The sequence below is a fragment of the Penaeus chinensis genome, chromosome 11, assembly GCF_019202785.1.
Source record: "Penaeus chinensis breed Huanghai No. 1 chromosome 11, ASM1920278v2, whole genome shotgun sequence".
In the NCBI taxonomy this organism is placed as follows: domain Eukaryota; kingdom Metazoa; phylum Arthropoda; class Malacostraca; order Decapoda; family Penaeidae; genus Penaeus; species Penaeus chinensis.
In genome coordinates, this window is record NC_061829.1 from 16068522 (window position 1) to 16076021 (window position 7500).

Here is a 7500-nt window from a genome sequence, read left to right on the forward strand (position 1 = left end):
TGACCTGACGGATACAGGTCTGTTTTGAATTATTCTGCTACAGTAATGTGTTTGGTTTTCTCAGAATAATGTTTTTTTTTCTAAAAAAGAAAAGAAAAAAAGAAAGAAAAAAAATATGGCGTGTGTGTTTACGTCTTCAGCTTTCTGAAAATGCGCACATAATTTCATCCATAAATTTCCAAGCTAACCGTTTAGTTTCCCTTCGGATGGATAATTGGTTTTACTTAAGAGACAATTAGATGTAAATTGTCAATGAAGTCTGTAATTAAGTTGAGTGAAGTTGAGATGGAGGGCTTTCGAACGCCACATACCCTGAGGGAGAAATTGCGCTGTGTTATCTCAGTGCCCTTCAGGGACAGGGCGAGGGTTATGGTGAAGGCCCTCAATACTGACGAGGACGACAGAAAATTTTGACAAAGTAGTTGCTGCGAATTTGGTCTCGACTGCTAATGGAATTGCAACCAAACCGCCTGTGTATTAGCGGAGTTCTGCTCCCCCTCGAGCCCTCACTCTACCCCCCCCCCCCCACACACACACTCGTGGCCACTCCCCACCCCTCCCCACCCCTCCCGAGCAGGTGAGACGCGACAGCTTGGCTCCTTCAGGGCGCAGTCTGTCGCCGCCCAGGTCACTCCTCCGACTGTTCCTCACTACTGCCAACACCGCATCAACAAAGAGCCTCGAACGCCACAGAATTTAGTTTGTAGCAGTATTATTCAGAGCGATATAACAGAAAGCTGATAAAGCGAATAGTCTTCGTTTGTTTTCCCACTTTACCAGACCGTAAATAATGATGTAGACTACCATTGCTTCATGCTTTTGTGTCGATAATGCTGTCTTGTAAAATACCGAAGCAGCGGACATTGCACAGGCTTTTCCAGCTGTGGTCGCCCACAGGGAACATCCTGCTGGTGTCGCGCCCGGAACCGTTAAGACGTGTGTCGTTGTTTACTATTGCAGCAGCCTCGTACTTTGCACGGCTTTGCCCCATCCTACGCCTCTACACTAGCGGAATCCTTTCTTTCTCTGTTTAAAGGAAATGGCAAATCACTGAAATAAATATTTGGCGTCATGTATCCCGTTAATGACATGTGGAGGTCATGTCAGCAGTGTTTGCCTGCGTGACCCTGTGATCTCTGAGCAGGTTGACAATGCAGGCGGGTCGACATGTACCGATATAATGGCGCGCTCGTCACATATTTTCACACAGTTTCCTGGTAGGTCACCGGAGGCCGGAGGTGAGCCGTACAACCACAACAATTGTTAAATAATTTCCCTTCACCACGGAGCAGCAAGCAGGGTGGCCGCCCGAGGAACCATCTTGACGAGCGGGCTCTGGGTACCGCGCCGTGAGCTCGTAATGCCTTGAAAAAATGCAGCTAATTTTCGTCCCACAATACGACCGGGCTGCCCGGCGCAACGACTCCTCGGCAGGTTAAGTCGTTGTGCATGTTTAAATAGCCGAAGACAGACAGAGGGACATTGCTGAACCGCCGCACAGGTACAGCGACGTTCAGTTCCCCGTCTCATGGACATGTTCGCTAAAGGATTGAGATTCGGAATGCTCCCCAGCGCCCCTTTTGACTCTGCGCGCTTTTTCTCTCGCCATTTTAGTTTTTACTCCTTTTGTCTCACGAAGCTCATTGTCTCCCCGCGGGCGTGGGATCTACAGTTACGTCTTTTAGTGGTGCCAGACCGTCACGGGTCACCAGGCCGTGAATCACTGCCACAGTGTCACGCTTATAAAAGCCTGCCTTGTTCCCTCTCGCCACGGCGCCGCAGCGGGCCCTGCCGGGGGTGGCCGACCAAACCGCGACCATGCACGAAGAAATCGGCAGGAGGAAGGAACAGAGGGAAGAGGAACATTATGTGGCGAGGAAAGTGCCGGGGAATGTTCACCTGGGTACCGCTTGTCCCCCCCCCCCCCCCCCCCTGCTTCGTGTTGTTAGCATTCCTGGCCTGGCAGGTTATCAGATTTTGCTTCCGGTCACGTATCTAATCGCCTCGGCGAATAACTTCAGCGATTAATAATGAACCGGCGTTGTAGCCTTTTATTATCAGAGCATGAACATTTACGAAAAGTAGCATTAAAAGTAGTTTCTAACTGAAACAACGCAAAAGGGCAATAAGCTGGGATGTAACCTCTCATACAGCATTACCAAGTCGGGTTTATCAGAAACTACGCGCGAGAGCACAGCTAGCGCAAGACGGGTATGGGATTCTCAGGCCATATTTTATCATTACTCCTTCCTTGTAGGAAGATTTCTTTCATCCATCACCAGGTAGGCGCCATGACTCGCCACCCACTCCCGAGGTAGGCTTCCCCCCGCACGCCGCTCGAATGGCTGATTATAGGAAGCAGACTTCCTCGTCACTTGTGTGTCACGTAGAAAGAAATCCTCCTTTTATTGCCGTATTGATCCTAACAATACTCGTGCTCTATTTTGTCCCGGTAACAAAGTGAGTGTCTTGTGCCTCCCGGTGTCAGGGACGGAAGCCAGCGAGCAAGCCGCCCCTGCATGAACGTCTACGGGTTAGAAGGTCAGTCAGCGGTTCAGTGCGCCATGTGGTCTGAACTCTCCGCGTGCAGGAAGGCGGGCCATTGAGCCCTGACCCCCCGTGTGTCCGTCCCTGGTGCAGCGTATCCACCCTCAGCGTTATGTGTCTGGAACTACATTCCCCTGTCTGTTTCATTCGAGCGTTTTTGCTGTGATCGACGTTAATTGACCGAACGGGTTTCCTTCTTGGCTGGATAAAGGCGTTGCTGCGCACAGGAACCGAAGCACCCATAAGACACCCCCATGCAAATTACAGGTGAAGGTTGCATGTCACTCTGCCACGCGTATCGAACAAAAGTGAGTGTGGCAGCTACGGGTGTCCGGGCCCTTCCTTTCCCCTTTGCCCTACTCTCATCCTCGTATCGTACTGTAACCATTCAAACCAGTTAGATTGCATAGCAGTATCCCGTCGGTCACTCATGCCAAGGTACGAATTGGAAAGCCGCACAGAAATATTTGCGGTGTGTTAGGGTAAGACAAGCTGCCATCCACCATACTATGCGTAGGTATCAACTGTACGTTATCCTTCAGATATGCGACTGAGTATGACAACCCCACATCTCCTGGGCCTGTGCCTCGGACCTGCAAATGTAATGCCACACGAGAGATAAAAGAGAAGGAAAAATTGATTGAGTGGCACTGTAGGTTGTGTCTAGCAAAGAGGAATGAACGCTTGTATGGAAGCAGGTTGCTATAACTTAAACAAACCTTCGTAGAGTTTTAGCCAGAAGTATGACGTAAATCTTGGGCATAATGTATAGCTACATGCATTATCCCCTTCGACATGTCTTAATCTTTGCCTTGCTTCTTAAATCCCCTCTATCTCCAGACCACCTCCATTGTCGGCAGAACGGACAGGTTCCCTAGGTGTGGTCTAGCCCAGTGGGTCTTCCACCAGATGTTTACTGCTTAGTGTGGCATATTAGCATTTCCAGACGTGCCCGGTCATCAGCTTAGACTCGTGAGCATCTTCTGAAAAATATGCAAATCAACTGTCATCATTTATCCAAGGTGATATCATTTAACAAATACAAATGATCCCTGAGTTGGCAGTGTTGAGAGCTAGGTGAGGCGCAGGTAACTCAGCACGTTGAGCTCACTGCTTCACAATATACAACTAACTTATGAACTTGCCCGCTAGCTCGGTTTTGTGGACGGCGGGGAGAGATGGGCGGGCAGTGTTGGATGTATACGCCCGCAAGCACTCACCAGTCCCACTGTAATTACACGCTGTATTGTTTGAATTATTCACAGAGTACATATCCCATTTTTGCATAAGTGAGTGCGGGAGAGGATGACGAGGAACCGTGTAGGATTGTGAGGCATTCTTCATCCTAGGATTCTTCTCGCCCTCTCTTCGTTACTCCTTCTCTCGTCCTCCCTCCCTCCATGTCTCTACCTTCTTCTTTGCTTCTTCATCCCTCCGTCCTTCCCTCTCTTTCCCTTACTCCCTTTCTACCTTGATTCGTCCTTCCCTCTCGCTCCCTTTCTCTCTCCATCTCCTCACCTCCCCCTTTTGCGTTTCTTCCCTTTTCCTCTCCCTCACCCTCCCTTCATCCTTCCCTTTTCCCGCTTCTGTTTGCCCCTTCTTCGCCTGTGATTACAGCTCATTTGTCGAGTCTTTATTCCTTCTCCTTACCCATATTCCCTAGCCTTCCTTCTTCCCTTTCTTCTTAATTAATTTCCATTTTCCTTCCTGCCTTCCTTTCCCTCAGTGTGTTATCTCCCCCTGCCCCGTTTCCCTTTTGTTTAGCTTTCTTTATTAAGATTTTCCATCGCTGATGCTTCTGCACAAAGAGCTAAATACATCCATTTTCCAACAAAAAAAACAAGAAAATAGAGCTCCCTAGATTTAGCGTAAGAAATACATTATCGTCGCGGGTTCAGTGGGCAGTGAGCAGAACATTAGCATAACAATAGCCCAGTTGTATGTAAAGCTCTGGATCCTAACATATATTATTGCCCAAAACAACAATAAATTATTGTGCGTTCTCCCGGCGCCTCCCTGTCCGCGTCCGTCACTACACTGTTCTTCCCTCGTTCTCCGCTCGCCCAGACCTCTGTCGGTTCCTGTCTCTCCACGCCCATGCTCTCGTGCGCCCATACTCCGCCCACACTTTAACTTCCGAAGGCACTTGCAGTTGCGCTCGTCCTGGGCGTGCATCTTTCCCCTTCATAAGCTTAGACTCGCTTGTTTTGGTTTCCCTACATCTATTGGCTCTTTCCCAGCTTTCCTGTGCTCTCCTTGTTGCCATGTCAGGTGTCTGGACTAAGCTGCTAAAACGTTTATATTGTTCAGCTCTTCAAAACTTCCAGCAAGGAAGGACCGGACTAAATGTTTTGAAAGTCTTCGAAAAAAACCCAGAAAAAACATTTCAACAGCGTCTTTCTAATCTCTCTTGGCCCATCCGGCATTCGCCCGCCTCTGCCTTTCTGCTCCCTGTGCTGAGGCTTATCATAATAGGAAGTTGGGCCCATGATAGAGTCAATCTATGTATGTGTGGGTGGGGGCGAGAGGAGGGCCCAGGTAGGCGCACACCACGCTAGCCATAAATTGTAGGTGTCAGGCGTGGGGCTCGGCCAGTAAGCCACTGCGGTGAGTTATTACAACCCGCCAGATACAATAATCCCGACATGCCAAAGAAAATTACTTTCCAGATACATCTAAAAGGTTTTTCTATCATATTTCACTATTGTTATTCTCTCCTATTTATCTTAATGATAGTACTCGCGTCTAAGTGATAAGCCTCCAACGAGCTTTTGGGTCCCGAGGGCTGTTGATATGTTGAGCGAAGTCCTTATTAAAGAAAGCATCCTTCCGCACCTGGATTCAATAACGCCGCCCGCCCTTTGATGCGGCGCGCGTGCCGGCGAGGAGCAAGTGGAGGCAAATCGCATCCCGGCGGCGTCCCGTGGGAAATAAAACATTCAGTATTGTGTGAGTATCCGCGCCCAGGCCACGGAATGCCATAAATCCCCGGTTGAAGGATCCTGGAGGATGGCGGGCGCGGTTCCCCCCGCGACACCGAGCGCCCCCCTCTCTCTGCCCCCTCCCCCGTGTCACACTTACTTCGCTGGGTTATTCTGCTCATGTTTCTGTTCTTGTTGTGTATGCAAGCAGCTTAAAGCGCCCACACACACACACACGCACACACACACACACACACACACACACACACACACACACACACACACACACACACACACACACACACACACACACACACACAATACATATATACTGTGTTTCTCCAAAGATGCTTATGCTTATGGGATGGAAACGGCGCTGCTCTAAGAGTTCGCACCTTTAAGCAGTCCGGATGAAGGCAGGATGCGGGCGTGGGCGGGGCGGAGGCAGTAAATAGAAAGGGGGGGGGGGGAAGGGTCAAGGGAATTTTCCTGTAACAATTCTGACAATTTGCGGAATTTTTGTTGGTCGTGGAGGAGGGGCAGGAAGGGGAAAAGGGGGAAAGGGGAGGGGTATTAACGACCGGGTCAAATCTCATCCTCCGCACGCCTTTGACACCCAGAATGTACCATCAGGAGAGCCATTGTTGCAGCGAAAACAGGTCGTTTGTGGCACTGCAACATAGAACGCGGGAATCTTTACGGGGATATGGATTAGGATATAACTGCATCGGGCACAATATATATATATGTGTGTGTGTGTGTGTGTGTGTGTGTGTGTGTGTGTATGTGTGTGTGTTTGTGTTTGTGTGTGTGTGTAAGAAAAGGATTGCTTATAACATCAGAATCACTCATAATTCTTATTTTTCATCATATCCTAAGCATAGGAAATGCGGAAGCTTCAAGAATAGCCTAAAAGGTGGAGAGAGAGGGGGGGGGAGAAAAATAAGCAAACTCGCGTTACATTTCCTCGCGATAAAGAATTTAATCCATTAGACGGGTCCTCGCCGTCCCAGTCCACACTAGGAACCTATTTGATTTCCAATACACAGACCTGGAAATAGAGTCGCCCGCATCAATGTGGTATTGGGGGCTGGTGTTGCAATGTTGACACTAGTTGGCTTTGAGGCCTGTGTATGTGAGGCCTCCCTGCTTTGATCCAAGGCAATCTGAGGTTATCTGGAAGCCATCAAGCTGACCAAGGCGGCCGTGGAGCTAATTGAGCTAATGGCCCAGCGGGATTGCTCGGCAGTTCGGCTCTCTGGTTATGCTGCGATTCCGGGTTTGAAGGCCCTCGTTCTCTCGTTCTCTCTGCTCTTTTCGCTTATGTTCTCGTGTCTTGTCTCTTCTCTTTCCTTTCCTTTCCTCTTCTCATCTCGTCATGTCTCTTCTCTCCTAATTTTTTTCTTATTATTTCCTTTTTCATTTCTTTTCTTCCTTTATGTTCCCTTCCTTTCCTATTCCTTCATATTACTTCCTTTTATTTGATTTTCTTCCCCTTCTCTTCTCTATTCTTATCTCATCTCTCTCCTCCCTTTCCTGTCCTTCCCCTTCCCTTCCCCTCCCTTCCCTTCCCTTCCCTTCTCTTCTCTTCTCTTCTCTTCTCTTCTCTTCTCTTCTCTTCTCTTCTCTTCTCTCCCCTCTCCCCTACCCTCTCCTTCCATCCCTTCCCCTCTCCTCTCCTGTGCTCTCCTCTCCTCTCCTCCCCTTCCCTCTCCTCTCCTATCCTCTCCTCTCCTCTCCTTCCCTCTCCTCTCCTTCCCTTTCCTTCCCTTCCCTTCCCTTCCCTTCCCTTACCTTACCTTACCTTCCCTTCCCTTCCCTTCCCTTCCCTCCCCATCCCTTCCCTGCCCTTCCCTTCCCTGCCCTTCCCTTCCCTTCCCTTCCCTTCCCTTCCCTTCCCTTCCCTTCCCTTCCCTTCCCTTCCCTTCCCTTCCCGTCCCTTCCCTTCCCTTCCCTGCCCTTCCCTTCCCTTCCCTTCCTATCCCTCCCCCTCCGTCCTTCTCGCGCGGGTGTACACGCATTCGCTCCTCCC

At 49.6% G+C, this 7500-nt stretch overlaps 1 protein-coding gene across 2 annotated transcripts in view; it reads left to right on the forward strand.

The window, feature by feature from the left end:
• LOC125030367 (latrophilin Cirl-like) overlaps positions 1–7500 on the forward strand; it is a 144222-nt gene that overhangs the window by 118317 nt on the left and 18405 nt on the right. The window lies entirely within an intron of this gene.